At 46.1% G+C, this 13,588-nt stretch overlaps 1 pseudogene; it reads right to left on the bottom strand.

Moving 5' to 3' along the window:
- The window catches only part of LOC118024413, a 20,457-nt pseudogene extending 18,678 nt beyond the window's left edge, over positions 1-1,779 (bottom strand).
- Positions 1,780-13,588: the final 11,809 nt, after the last annotated feature.

Raw genomic sequence — 13,588 nt, forward strand, 5'->3', positions numbered from 1 at the left:
TTCTTTCTTTCTTTCTTTCTTTCTTTCTTTCTTTCTTTCTTTCTTTCACAGCTTTATTGAGATATAATTCACATGCCATACATTCACCCATATTTAAAGTATATCATTCAATGGCTTTTAGAATATTCACAGAGTTGTGCAACCCTCACAACAACCAATTATAGAACATTTTTGGGACCTGAAAAAGAAACCCTATCCTCCCTAACAGTCATGTGCATTTTTCCTCCACCTCCCCACCCCCGGCCTCAGGCAACCACTAATCTACTTTCTATCTTTATAGACTATCTATTCTGGACATTTCATATAAATGGAATCGTACAATACGGGATCTTTTGTGAATGGCTTAGTTCACTTAGCACAACGTTTTCAAGGTCATCCACGTGGTAACATGTGTCAGTATGTCTTCCCTTTTATTTTTATTTTATTTTATTTAAGTAGGCTCCACACCTAGTGTGGAGCCCAATGCAGGGCCTGAACTCATGACTCCGAGATCAAGATCTGAGCCGAGATCAAGAGTCAGACACTCAACTGACTGAGCCACCCAGGCGCCCCTTCCCTCCTTTTAATGACTAGTAATATTCTATTATTTGTATAGAGGGCATTTTATTTATTTATTTATTTTTAAAGATTTTATTTATTTATTTAAGAGAGAGAGTGAGCGAGAAAGAGAGAGCACAAGCAGGGGGAGGGGCAGGAGAGGGAGAAGCAGGCTCCCCACTGAGCAAGGAGCCCAATGCAGGACTTGATCCCAGGACCCTGGAATCATGACCTGAGCTGAAGGCAGACGCTTCACCGACTGAGCTACCCAGGTGCTCGACCGCATTTTATTTATCCGTTCATTCACTGATGGACATTTGAGTTGTTTCCACTTTTTTTGGCTATTACAAATAATGCTGCTGTGATCATTTGTGCATAAGTTTTTGCATGGATGTGTGTTTTCATTTCTCGTGGGTATTACCTAGGAGTGAAACTTCTGGGTCACGTGAGATACAGAGACAAGTTTCTTTTTTTTCTTTTTTACATGCAGGGTTTTTTTTTTTAAGATTTTATTTATTTATTTGAGAGAGAAAGGCACATAGAGAGTGCACAAGTGGGGGGAGGGAGAAATGAACTCCCTGCTGAGCACGGAGCTTGATCCCAGGACCCTGAGATCATGACCCAAGCAGAAATCAAGAGTTGGATGCTTAACCAACTGAGCCACCCAGGCGCCCCAAATTCTTTTTTTAAATTTTTTATTTAAATTCAATTTAGTTAACAGAGACAAGTTTCTTAAAAGCCTCCCTATGTAGCCTCCTGTAGTGAAGGATACTATGAACGAAATGATGGGTTTGATGTTTACATTAGTCTTGAGATTCTTAGTTAGTATAGTTGACAGCTGCCTGGCCTGCTGGTAGACCTAAAACCCGAGTGGTGAGGGGTCGCCTCTGAGAATGACAGAGAATGTCCCCAGAGGAAAAACTTGCCAGTTGCAGATTCCTCATGTCAGGTCAGTCCCTGACAAGGTCGATATCACTTCCTTTTCTAAAGGGAGAAATGGGGCGCCTGGATGGCTCAGTTGGTTAAGCGACTGCCTTCAGCTCAGGTCATGATCCTGGAGTCCCTGGATCGAGTCCCACATCAGGCTCTCTGCTCAGCAGGGAGTCTGCTTCTCCCTCTGACCCTCCCCCCTCTCATGTGCTCTCTCTCATTCTCTCTCTCTCAAATAAATAAATAAAATCTTTAAAAAAAAAAAAAGGGAGAAATGGGTTTGTATCAGTTTACCTGCACCTTTTCATCCATGGTCCTTCCTGATCAAGGGCAGAAATTTGCAAGGGGACGGGTTAGTGTCTGTATGTGCTGTCAGTACGGAGGAATAAAATATTTTTATTTTTAAAAATCAGTCCTTTTAGGGATCAAGTGTAACAGAAACCTCCTTAGTACCTTTCCCAGCCCTTCAGCGCATGCTCACACCCCCTTACCAGCCCCTCAGGAACGAGGCTGCCTCCACTCAGAGTGATGGGTCTTTCTCCCTCAGGGAGCTCATCTCGGCTTCCAGGATCAGGATGTGCAGATGAATGGAAGTTAGCTATGGAATCCGCATGACCAGCAAGCCTCAAAGGAGGAGCAGAAAGGTTTGAGGGGGGATTGCTTTGGGACTTGGGGACTTGCCCGAGGGCAGCACCTGGGAGTTCCCTTTCACATTTCTCTGCTCAGGTTGGTGACGCCAGATGCCTCAGCTGTCACCTCTCCTTCTTCATTGCCATCTTCCCCAGCCTCAGGGGTCTGTTGGTACTGTGATGGCTGTGTGATCAATGTCAGCCAATAAACACAGGAGCCTCCCTGGGAAAACATTCTGCCGGGGCTCGGAAGACAGCCCTGCGGCTAAGCAGCTTGTCTTGGGCATAAAGGCCAACCAACACAGGTTGTTGCCTTGGTTTTGTTTTGATTTTATCATGGGTGTGGTTAGTGTGTTGTTCAGTGCCCAACGAACGTTAGTAGTCCCTGAACGTCTTCACTGGACGGAAGTTCAGAGCTGTTTGCTCTTCTTGTAATAAAGCCTTGAGTTAACTCACTGCCTTTCCTTTGGGTCCTCGCAGAGCTTTTTACTGATGACCTCCCTTCTGCCAAGGACATCTCTGTGAGATGGGCTGCAGACAGGAAGATCATACCCATATTCTTGAGGGCAGAAAAGTAGGACAACCAGGCTGAGTGGTTTTGCTCAGGATCACACAATAAATGGGCTGTGGGTTGAAGCTGAAAATAAGCCCTAAGCTTGTCAGTCATCACACCCTTCCCTCAGTGGGAAAGCTTAAGCTGCCTCTCTGCAGCAGGCTGAGTTTTCCAGGGGAGGGGGCGTGTCATGTAGGGAGCTGGTACCTGCCGCACACACCCCTGGGGATCCCAGCCGACTCGGACGTGCCCTTCCGGCTTTTAGTCTAGAAGGGAAAATCCAAGCTTAACCTGAAGGTACAGTATGTAGCTCTGTTTTCTTTTTTTTTTTCTTTTTTTAAAAGATTTATTTATTTGAGAGAGAGTACATGATGGGGGGAGGGTTAGAGGGAGAAGCAGGCTCCTTGCTGAGCAGGGAGCCCGATGTGGGACTGATGTGGGACTCGATCCAGGGACTCCAGGATCATGACCTGAGCCGAAGGCAGTCGCTTAACCAACTGAGCCACCCAGGCACCCTGTAGCTCTGTTTTCTTTATCCTTGATAAACCGCCAGGCTATTCCCAGCTATTCCAGGGGTGGAGAGTTGCAATTTGGCCAAAGCTATCCATTTGTAGGATGCAGATTTGAGAACTGAAAGTGATTAAGATCAAATTTACCTGATAGGGAAAAGAAAGAAAGAAAGAAAGAAAGAAAGAAAGAAAGAAAGAAAGAAAGAAAGAAAGAAAGAAAGAAAGAAAGAAAGAGAGAGAAACAAGGAAGGAAGGAAGGAAGAAAAGGAAAGGAAGGAAGGAAGAAAGTTCAAACAAAAAATACACACTGGAGTTTATTTTCCATTCAGCATTGTAGTACTAGTTGCTCGATATAGCTCATAATTTTCTAGTTAAGAGTAATACGTAAGTGGCCATCTAGGAAGAAAAATATGTTCCTAAAAGATAAGCATTTGAATTTCCTCTTTGCAATGCATTCTCAATGGGGGTAATATTGCCCCTAAAGGGGAAAAGAGGAAATTGGTTCTTGGAAGATGAAAAAATCTCAGATATTATAACTGTTTGTGGGCCTCTAAAGCTCAACTCTGCCCAACACAATCTTATTTCTTCATTTTCAATTTCCATCATCAAGAAGAATTTGAATTCAATTTACTTTTTCTCTTTTGGGGGAATATAATGAAATTTTGAAAAGGTTTAAAACGCCACTTTATGGAAAGGTTTGCTTTCTCCTACAAAGTCTCCGTCAGCCACGGCCTACCGTTAGTTCTTATCTTTTCTAGAAGTCTTAACTATTAATTGTGAGTCAGACTCCCAGGGTCATGTCTTTGGAATTACGGCAGCCAGTCTTGCATAATCGGGAGGTCGGCATCCTGTTAGGATTTGTCCGGCAGAGATACATGAGCACTGGGGAAAAACACGTCTCGTGGCTTGGGCTGTGTCTCTCCCCAGTGCTCTCAGCCACTCTGGCTCTCTCAGGTGGTGGCTTTATACATGCAAGTGGTTAATTTCAAGAATGTCATAAATGTAAACTTTGAAAAGGAAGGTGGGAGAAATCTCTTAAGTTTTTTTTTTAAGATTTTATTTATTTATTTGAGAGAGAGAGAGAATGAGAGAGAGAGAGCATGGGGGGGGAGGGTCAGAGGGAGAAGCAGACTCCCTGCTGAGCAGAGAGCCTGATGCGGGACTTGATCCCAGAACTCCAGGATCATGACCTTAGCCGAAGGCAGTCGCTCAACCAACTGAGCCACCCAGGGGCCCCATCTTAAGTTTTTTTTTAAGATTTTATTTATTCATTTGAGAGAGAGAGAGAGAGCAGGAGCTGGGGGGGGGGGGGGGGGAGCAGAGGGAGAAGGAGAAGGAGGCTCCCAGCTGAGAACATGACCTGAGCCCAAAGCAGGCACTTAAGCAGCTGAGTTTTGTTCCAGTACCAACACTGAATCACCGTGAGCTTCATTGTTTAAAAGCAAGTATATGTCCCCAAATACTGGACCTTAGAAACTACAGACCTAGGACCTTGCTTACTGCTGCTTCCCTGGATCTGCTAGTCAAAGGCATCATGCCACAGGTCCCCTGGGTGGTTGCTTGTTGGGGGTAGGTATGGAGACAGAGGCTGGACTCCAAGACTGGAGGAGGATGAGGACCCTTTCCTGATCACGTGAGATAATGTACGTGAAGATGCTTTCGAACTGCAAAGTCTATCACATAGATCAAAAATCCTCCTTCTAACTGAGTGAATAAGCTACACGAAGGAAGGCAGGTTTATTTCAGGACGATGACCAGATCCCTGCCTTGATTTTTACCACAAAAAGTTGAAATAATTGATGGCTGTTTATAAAACCCTTTTTCTATCTTTGGGCAACAGGGTCTTCACGAGAGCGTGTGATATGTTATCAGCTGCCTTCCGCAGCCTTGTCTCACATTGCTGGCTGCTTACTTAGTTTTCATGGCAATCCTGTCCTTTCTTCTTGCGTCCATAGAAACTGCCAGTAATGCAGGGGCTTGTCCTTTCATGGGGCCTCTAAGATTCTCACAGCTTTGCTCTGAGCCCCAGAGCTTTCCCCCTTAAGCCAGAAATAGAGCTGGTGTATCTATTGGCAGTGTCTTCTAACTCAAACCAAAAGTGTCCCCTTTTCCATCTGAATGCCGCTTACGACATGTCCTGCTGAGAGGGCCCTTGCTCAGGGTTTTGGTTGTGGGGATCAGAGGCCTCACACTTTGATAAGCCGGCTAGTCAGTCCCTGTGCAGAATGCTCTGTGCCCCATGTGAAAAGGCACACGTCCTGAAAAACCCAGCTTTGCTATCAGGCGAAGGATGTGCATTAAATGTTTTTCCTCACATTTGTGCCTTTTAAGGGTTTGGCTGACAAAGGAATTTGTGAGAAAGGTCTTAATATGTTTGATGTACTCAGCGCTTCAATGTTCTAACTGCTCCTGAGGCAGAAGGTTTGGGGGTTACGTGGGGCAGAGCAAGATAAATCCAAGTTTGAATTGCAGATCTGACCCTTACTGGTTATGGGACCCATCTAAGCCCCGGTTTCCTCATCCGTAGAAGTTGGAAAACCATGGAACCTTCTCATTGGCTTGCTAAATGAGACCATGAGGTAATGGGCAGGAGATGCTGAGCACAGCACCTAGCATATAGTAAGTGCTCAGCACAAGGTACATGTGGCTGTTGTAATTCTCAGTGAAATGGGGAGCTGAACAAGAAAGGGGAAAAGCCTGCTTTGGAAGAGAAGGAGCCAAGTTAAATGCCACACAGAATTTTACAAACCTTACGTTTAAAAAAAAGATCACATTTATTTTTTTTTAAGATTTTATTTATTTATTTGAGAGAGAGAGCGCGCGTGAGAGAGCACAAGCAGGGGGAGTGGCAGGCAGAGGGAGAGGGAGAAGCAGGCTCCCCGCTGAGCAAGGTGGGGGTTCCATCCCAGGACCCCGGGATCATGACCTGAGCTGAAGGCAGACGCTTAACCCACTGGGCCACCCAGTCCCCCCAATCACATTTATTTGTGAATAGGTAATACATACAACATATATAATCCAAAGGAAACAAAGGTATACAGTGAGAAATAGGTCCCTTCCCAGCCCCGTCCCCTTCCTCCAAGGTCCCCTCCCCAGGGACAACTATATACACGTTTCTTGAGTATCCTCCCAGAAATTTTCATTATTGAAAAAGTTACTTGTGAGGGAAATTCAGGGCTTTTTTGTTTGTTTTTAAGATTTTTTTTTTTTTTTAAGGTAGGCTCCATGCTGTGGAGCCCAATGCATGGCTTGAACTCAGAACCCTGAGATCAAGACCTGAGCTAAAACCAAGAGTCAGATGTTTAACCAACTGAGCCACCCAGCCACCCCCTGAAATTTTTATTTTTCTCTACCTAACCTCTACACCCAACATAGGGCTTGAACTTACAACCCCAAGATCAAGAGTCACACGCTCCACCCACTGAGCCAGCCAGGTGTCCTATGTGAGGGAAATTCGTTTTGATGAGCACTGCGATGGGATGACTTGCTAAACATCAGGCAGAACAGCTTGATAAGAAAGACAACTGTCTTTATGGTCTTGTTGGATCCCGAATTTAGGGAGTATTTTGACCGCATAGCTAGTTCTCTGCAGCCTGGGCTAGACAGGATAAAGTCTTTCCAGCTATAATAAGACACATGGGCTCAGAAAAGTGTTGGGACTCATAGCTCCCAAAACAGAGAGCCCCTCATCTGTGATGGAGGATGTCAGGGCAGGGCAAAGCCACACTGTGAGATCTGAACTCTGGACTGTGGACTCATTCCCGACATTCCCCATTTGCCAAGCCCACATTGCCGACATTCCCGCGGGGCTTAGGTTCTCTGCTTTCCTCCTGGGCAGAGATACTTGAGGTCGCATAGCTTCGTCCTCAGCTGCTTGAGGGTCTGAAGGACAGGTCAGAGACGACAATGAGCAGAGGCCGTGTGAGATGAGCAGGGATCCCTTCCTGCATTCTCTCCCTGGGCTGCTGGAGTCCAGTGTCTATTCCATAAAATCCACAGATCTTATATTTATCCATGATCTACTTGGTAAATTTAAACCTGCCCAAGTCCTAAGATGCACCTGCTTATTGGATAAACAGGGCTATTTGTTGCCACACTGTTAGCAGGGTAACTGTGTGTATATATAGAGCTAAGAGAGCTCATTCACTTGCCTTCAATCTTCTGTCAAGCAAATGGGTATTTAATCACCCCAATTGAAAGAGATTTTGTGACCTCGGTAACACATTCCAGTACTTAACCCTATGTCAGAAAGTTCCCACTTGGATCTAACCTGAATTCACTGAGCTGGAATTTGTCTGGTATCCAGTAATTAAGGAAAACGGTTGTGATCATCTTCCGCATGCTTGAAGACACTTATGAGATTTTGTCCCTTTAACACTAAATGAAAGCCCACCCAAGTTCTTTTATCTTCCATTTACATTCAGTTTCTAACCCCTCAGGTACTCCTGTGGTTCAGGTCTGCTTGCTCTCCTTTTCATGACCTCTGAACCAGGCCCAAGGCTTGTGAAGAGCTTTCCCTGCACAGACCATCAGGAAGGGCCCCTAATAGGGCATATTTTATTTTTCATTTTTTATTATTTTTCATTTCTCACATGCATCCATCCATCTCATATGCATCCTTGGGAGCCAGGCGCCTGCCTGATTCATCTTTAGCCTGTGTGTATATAAGCATACTTTTATAAAAACAAAAAGATTTTCTCCTTCTGACATTCTTAAATATCAGAGTGAGTGAATAAAGATGCTCCCTTCTGGTCTCTGGGCAATTCTGGTATTTATATTGATCTGAGCTCATGATGATGCTTGTAGAGATTTCATTTTCCTAAAGCCCAAATGCTCGTGGTAACTTGGGAGTGGATTCTTGAACAGAGCCCAAGACTCAGGAGCTCAGGAGTTGATTCCTAGCCCCAGGAAGTCTGCCAGCAAGACTTTGAAGGGAGTTGCTTTATTTCTTTGGAGCTCAGAGCAGGAGAACAGAGATGGCATCAGTAAACTTCCCCGTGTTTTATGACAGGTTAAAGTCTCATAAAACACTCAGCTACACAAAGAAAAAGGAGGAGGAGGAGGACAAGTAGGGTGGAGGAGGTGGGGAGGAGAAGAAACTGGAAAAGCTAAAAGCATTAGAATTAATTTACAATCAATCCTATCTTATTTTTCAGATAAAATGAGCCTAAAGAAGGGGTGCCTGGGTGGCTCAGTCATTAAGCATCTGCCTTTGGCTCGGGTCATGATCCCAGGGTCCTGGGATCAAGCCCCGCGTTGGGCTCCTCACTACGAGGGAAGCCTGCTTCTCCCTCTCCCACTCCCCCTGCTTGTGTTCCCTCTCTTGCTGTCAAATAAATAAATAAAATCTTTAAAAAAAAATGAGCCTAAAGAAAGCAAGAAAATGTACATTGTTAACAAATCCTCACAACACCCTACCATTATTATGACTGGAGGCTCTGAAGCTTCGTTGGATGAGATCAGTTGTGCCAAGTGCCTAGCACAGGGTCCAAAAACATAGCTGGCACTCAATTCAAGTTGGTTCTCTTCTTGATTATGTTGCTCATAACAAGAAGTGTTAAAGGAGCAATGGAGTTGACATTATTCTAGTTGCCAAAAACCCTTAGCTGTATCGTCATATAAAACACAGCCAGTGGGCGCCTGGGTGGCTCAGTTGGTTAAGCGACTGCCTTCGGCTCAGGTCATGATCCTGGAGTCCCGGGATCGAGTCCCGCATCGGGCTCCCTGCTCGGCAGGGAGCCTGCTTCTCCCTCTGACCCTCCCCCCTCTCATGTGCTCTCTGTCTTTCATTCTCTCTGTCTCAAAAAAAAAAAAAAAAAATCTTAAAAAAAAAAAAAAAAACACAGCCAGTAAAGGGCATCTGTGGTCAGACTGCTCAGGGAGGGTTGTTCCTGGGGACCGTCTGGTTTAGGTTGTCTGGCCACCTTGGGAGGGGCTTTGGAGTGACAATGAATCCCCACAACCAGTCTTGTCCCTCTTGGTCCTGATGGACAATTATCTTAATGTCATGGTCCAGATGCCACAATAACTGTAATAATAATAACACTGGACATTTCTTAAGAGCTTACTGAGGGCCAGGCTCTGACTTAAACACACTACATGTATTATTACATTTAGGCTAAGACAAAATGTTCAGACGCTGAGGATCCTTGCCAGAGGGTGGACACCACAAACCTTGCTGCTGAACCATCTGAATCTGAAAAAGTTTGAGAAGCGAGAATAAATTCCAAAGCGTTCTGCCCTTCACACAAAGAAGGCAGGGAAAGTGCAGCTTTGGGGTTTATTAAATAAATGGAAAAAAGTACTTCTGGTCTTCAGTAACCACGAGGGATTGAAACTTGTGGTTAAAGATTTGGGGGTTTAGGGCCCCTGGGTGGCTCAGTCGGTGAAGCGTCTGCCTTCGGCTCAGGTCATGGTCCCAGGGTCCTGGGATCGAGCCCCGTGTTGGGCTCCCTGCTCAGCGGGGAGCCTGCTTCTCCCTCTGCCGCTCCCCCTGCTTGTGCTATCTCTATCTCTCTCTGTCAAATAATACATAAAATCTTAAAAAAAAAAAAAAAGATTTGGTGGTTGGGAAGAGTGAGAGGGGAGTCTTGTTCATTCCTGATTTCTGTTTTCGTTCCAGGGAAAAACAGGCTTCCATTGCACGGATGCAACTGGATATTTCCTCCACGCTCCATCGCTGGGACCTGGCAAGCGACATTTCCTGGCACTCAAGAGCAGCCAGTCCCGGCAACAGCAAGGTCAAATCCATTTTTGGAGCCAAACACCCAGCATTCCTTTATGTTAGTGCTACAGCCTCAACGGGAAAGCTCTTGCCTGTCTAGATGGACCTCTACCGGCAGCCAAAGGGAGTTGCCCAATATTCTAGTCTGTAAGAAATCACCTTAGACATGTTGGACTCCTTGTCACAGTAGAAGCTTCTCGCTTCTTTTGCTAATTGCCCTCTGGTTGATGATGACAGGTAGGGTTGACAGCATGAGCAAGTCGAAGTTATTCCACTTGCTAATTAAAGCTGTGAAGTATACTTTCATGTAAAACATGAAACCACCGGATGTTTGGATGTGCCCAACCTCCTGGCCTTGGCAGCGAGGGTCTTGAATTGGAACGAGACACCTGTCTATCAAGGGGTATAATGTGCCCAGCTACAGGGTGGCAGCGGGATGTTCCCTCTCTAGAGGCTTTGTGGCAGAGACTACATGCCAATGTTCTCTTATAAAAGGCTGTCCTGTCAAATGGTGTAGTGCTTGACGTCATGTCACGTTGCACTAATAAAACTATTTTTTGGTAAAAAAAAAAAAAAGACTTTATAGGAGGAATAATGGTGATAATCTACGAACCATTTCGAGATCATTGTAAAATTGAGAATATAGTTGTATCTGCTTAAGAGGCAATAGCTCAAAGATAGAGCCTGTTGAGTTTTTAATAAGTATGCAAATGGATCCATATGGGGTTAGATGCAGAAAGGGAATGTTAAAAGGTTTTTTTTTTAAACGTCTGGTTTTTTTAAAAGATTTTATTTATTTATCTGTCAAAGAGAGAGAGAGCACAAGCAGGGGGAACGGCAGAGGGAGAGGGAGAGGGAGAAGCAGGCTCCCCGCTGAGCAGGGAGCCCAATGTGGGGCTCGATCCAAGGACCCTGGGATCATAACCTAAGCCTAAGGCAGACGCTTAACAACTGAGCCACCCAGCCATCCCTAAAAGGTTTATGATGAGGAAACATCTTGCAGGGGCGCCTGGGTGGCTCAGTCAGTGAAGCGTCTGCCTTCAGCTCAGGTCATGGTCTCAGGGTCCTGGGATGGAACCTCGCATCGGGCTCCCTGCTCAGCGGGGAGTCTGTTTCTCCCTCTCGCTCTGCCCCTGCTCATGCCCGCCCTCCCTCTCTCTATCTCAAATAAATACAAAATCTTAAAAAATATATTTTGCAGCACTTTCACAATGCATTACCTAATTTTGCTTCATTTTCGTGTCAGCTCTGTTTTGAGTTGTATGATTATCCTTATTCTTCCAGATGAGAAAATTAAGTCACAAGCAGGTCATATCCCCTGTCAGAGATGGCACAGTCACTAAGCAGAGAGGCTAACATTAGAACCACTTCTGCCCAAAATCCAGCTTTTGCTTCCCTGTGTCTCCTGGGTCGGTCCTCCTGCCCTCAAGCTGGAAGCCCAGGAGTCATCTTTGACTTCCTGCTGTCACTCACCTCTCCCTTCGGATGCAGCAACGTGCAACCACACGTCTCCACGCTCCCTCACTGCAACCTGCGGTTTCTCCCGCCAGTAAAGATCTCAAGCCTGCCCATCCCACAGCCCCTCTGGCCACCTCTGACTCACCAACCTAGTCCAGACCAACCTAGACCATAGATGGCTGCAACAAGCTTCTGAAATTGTGGTTAAATATTTCTTTGTTTACCGATCCGTCCTCCACCTCCCCGCCCCGCCCCCCACCGCCACAGGATTGTAGGCTGCACCAGAGTAGGAACCTGGTCCTTTTAAATTCACCAGTGCCTAGCTCATAATGCACCTTCGATACGTGTTTGTGGAACAAATGAGGGAAAACATGCTAATTCAGCAAGTCCACAGTCTAGTAAAATCATGTCTGGGCCCCAACTCTGGGGATTCTACTTTATCTGGGACAGCGCCAGGAATCAATATGTTCTTTAATATTCAGTGTATTTTATTTTATTTTATTTTATTTTAAGGTTTTATTTATTTATCTGAGAGAGAGAATGGGAGACAGAGAGCATGAGAGGGGGAGGGTCAGAGGGAGAAGCAGACTCCCTGCTGAGCGGGGAGCCCGATGCGGGACTCGATCCCGGGACTCCAGGATCATGACCTGAGCCGAAGGCAGTCGCTTAACCGACTGAGCCACCCAGGTGCCCCAATTTTATTTTATTTTATTTTATTTTATTTATTTATTTATTTATTTTTAAGATTTTATTTATTTGTGAGAGAGAGAATGAGAGAGAGCATGAGAGGGAGGAGGGTCAGAGGGAGAAGCAGACTCCCTGCTGAGCAGGGAGCCCGATGCGGGACTCAATCCCAGGACTCGATCTGGGACTCCAGGATCATGACCTGAGCCGAAGGCAGTCGCTTAACCATCTGAGCCATCCAGGCGCCCCTTATTTTATTTTTTAAGATTTTATTTATTTATTTGACAGAGAGAGACACAGTGAGAGCAGGATCACAAGCAGGGGGAGAGGGAGAGGGAGAAACAGGCTTCCCGCGGAGCAGGGAGCCCGATGCGGGGCTCGATCCCAGGACCCCGGGATCATGACCTGAGCCGAAGGCAGACGCCCAACGACTGAGCCACCCAGGCGCCCCTCAGTGTATTTTAAACACTTCTTATTGTGGTAGCAGATACATAATCCTTACCATTTTAACCATCAAAAGTGCACAGTTCAGTGACATTAAGTACATTCCCATGGTTGGGCAACCACCACTACCACCCATCTGCAGAGCTTTTTCATCTTTCCAAACAGAAACTCTGTCCCCATCACACGCCCTTCTCCCCCCGCCCCACCACCTGCCTCTCTTTTCTGCCTGGCTTAGATTCCATGCTCCATAGGGACACCCGTCCTACGTTACGAGCACACTCTACACCCCGGCCCTTCTCCTTTGGTGGTATCAGCCTGGCAAAATCCCAACCTGGCTAAACCAGGCCCTTCACCTGCACTGCATCTGCAACCAGGCAGCCAGGCTGAGTGGCCTCTTTTGAATTTACAATCAAAAAACCCAGTGGGGGCGCTTGGTGGCTTAGTTGGTTAAGCTTCTGCCTTCAGCTCTGGTCAAGGTCTGGGGTCCTGGGATCAAGCCCCACATCATGCTCCTCCTCGCTTGGCGCTTGGTGGGGAATCTGCTTCTCCCTCTCCCTCTGCCCCTCCCCACCATTCATGAACTCTCTCACTCTCTCTCTCAAATAAATAAATAAAATCTTAAAAAAAAATCTTTAAAAAACCCCACAAAACCCAATGGGACCGCAGCAGCACCTGCAATGTTTCCCGAATCGATTTCATCCCCCATAGTCCAAAAGTTCAGTTTCATGCCTTCTGACCAAAACAAACTTCCTGCACTCTTCTCCCCTCCCCCACCTCAGGTGTTGACCTCACTCTTTTACCTGAGAGACTAGAAGTCTCCAGTGAGAGAGGTTGCATCTTCCCACAATCACTGCCACACACCTGTACCTGTTCTCACCTGTGTTGCTCATTGTCTGAAAATCCGTGAGCTGCAGGGACTTTGCTCCCCAATTCCATCTTCCCTCCTACATCCCAGAATTTCCCTCTCTACTTGATAATTCCCTTGAGCATACAAAGCATGCCTTAACAGTTCCTATATTTAAAATACCTTCGTTGGGGGTGCCTGGGGTGGCTCAGTTGGTTAAGCATCTGCCTTTGGCTCGGGTCAAGATCTCCAGGTCCTGGGAATCCCTGCTCAGCG

Source organism: Mirounga leonina, unplaced genomic scaffold, assembly GCF_011800145.1.
Source record: "Mirounga leonina isolate KUSES-001 unplaced genomic scaffold, KU_Mleo_1.0 Mir_197, whole genome shotgun sequence".
NCBI lineage: Eukaryota > Metazoa > Chordata > Mammalia > Carnivora > Phocidae > Mirounga > Mirounga leonina.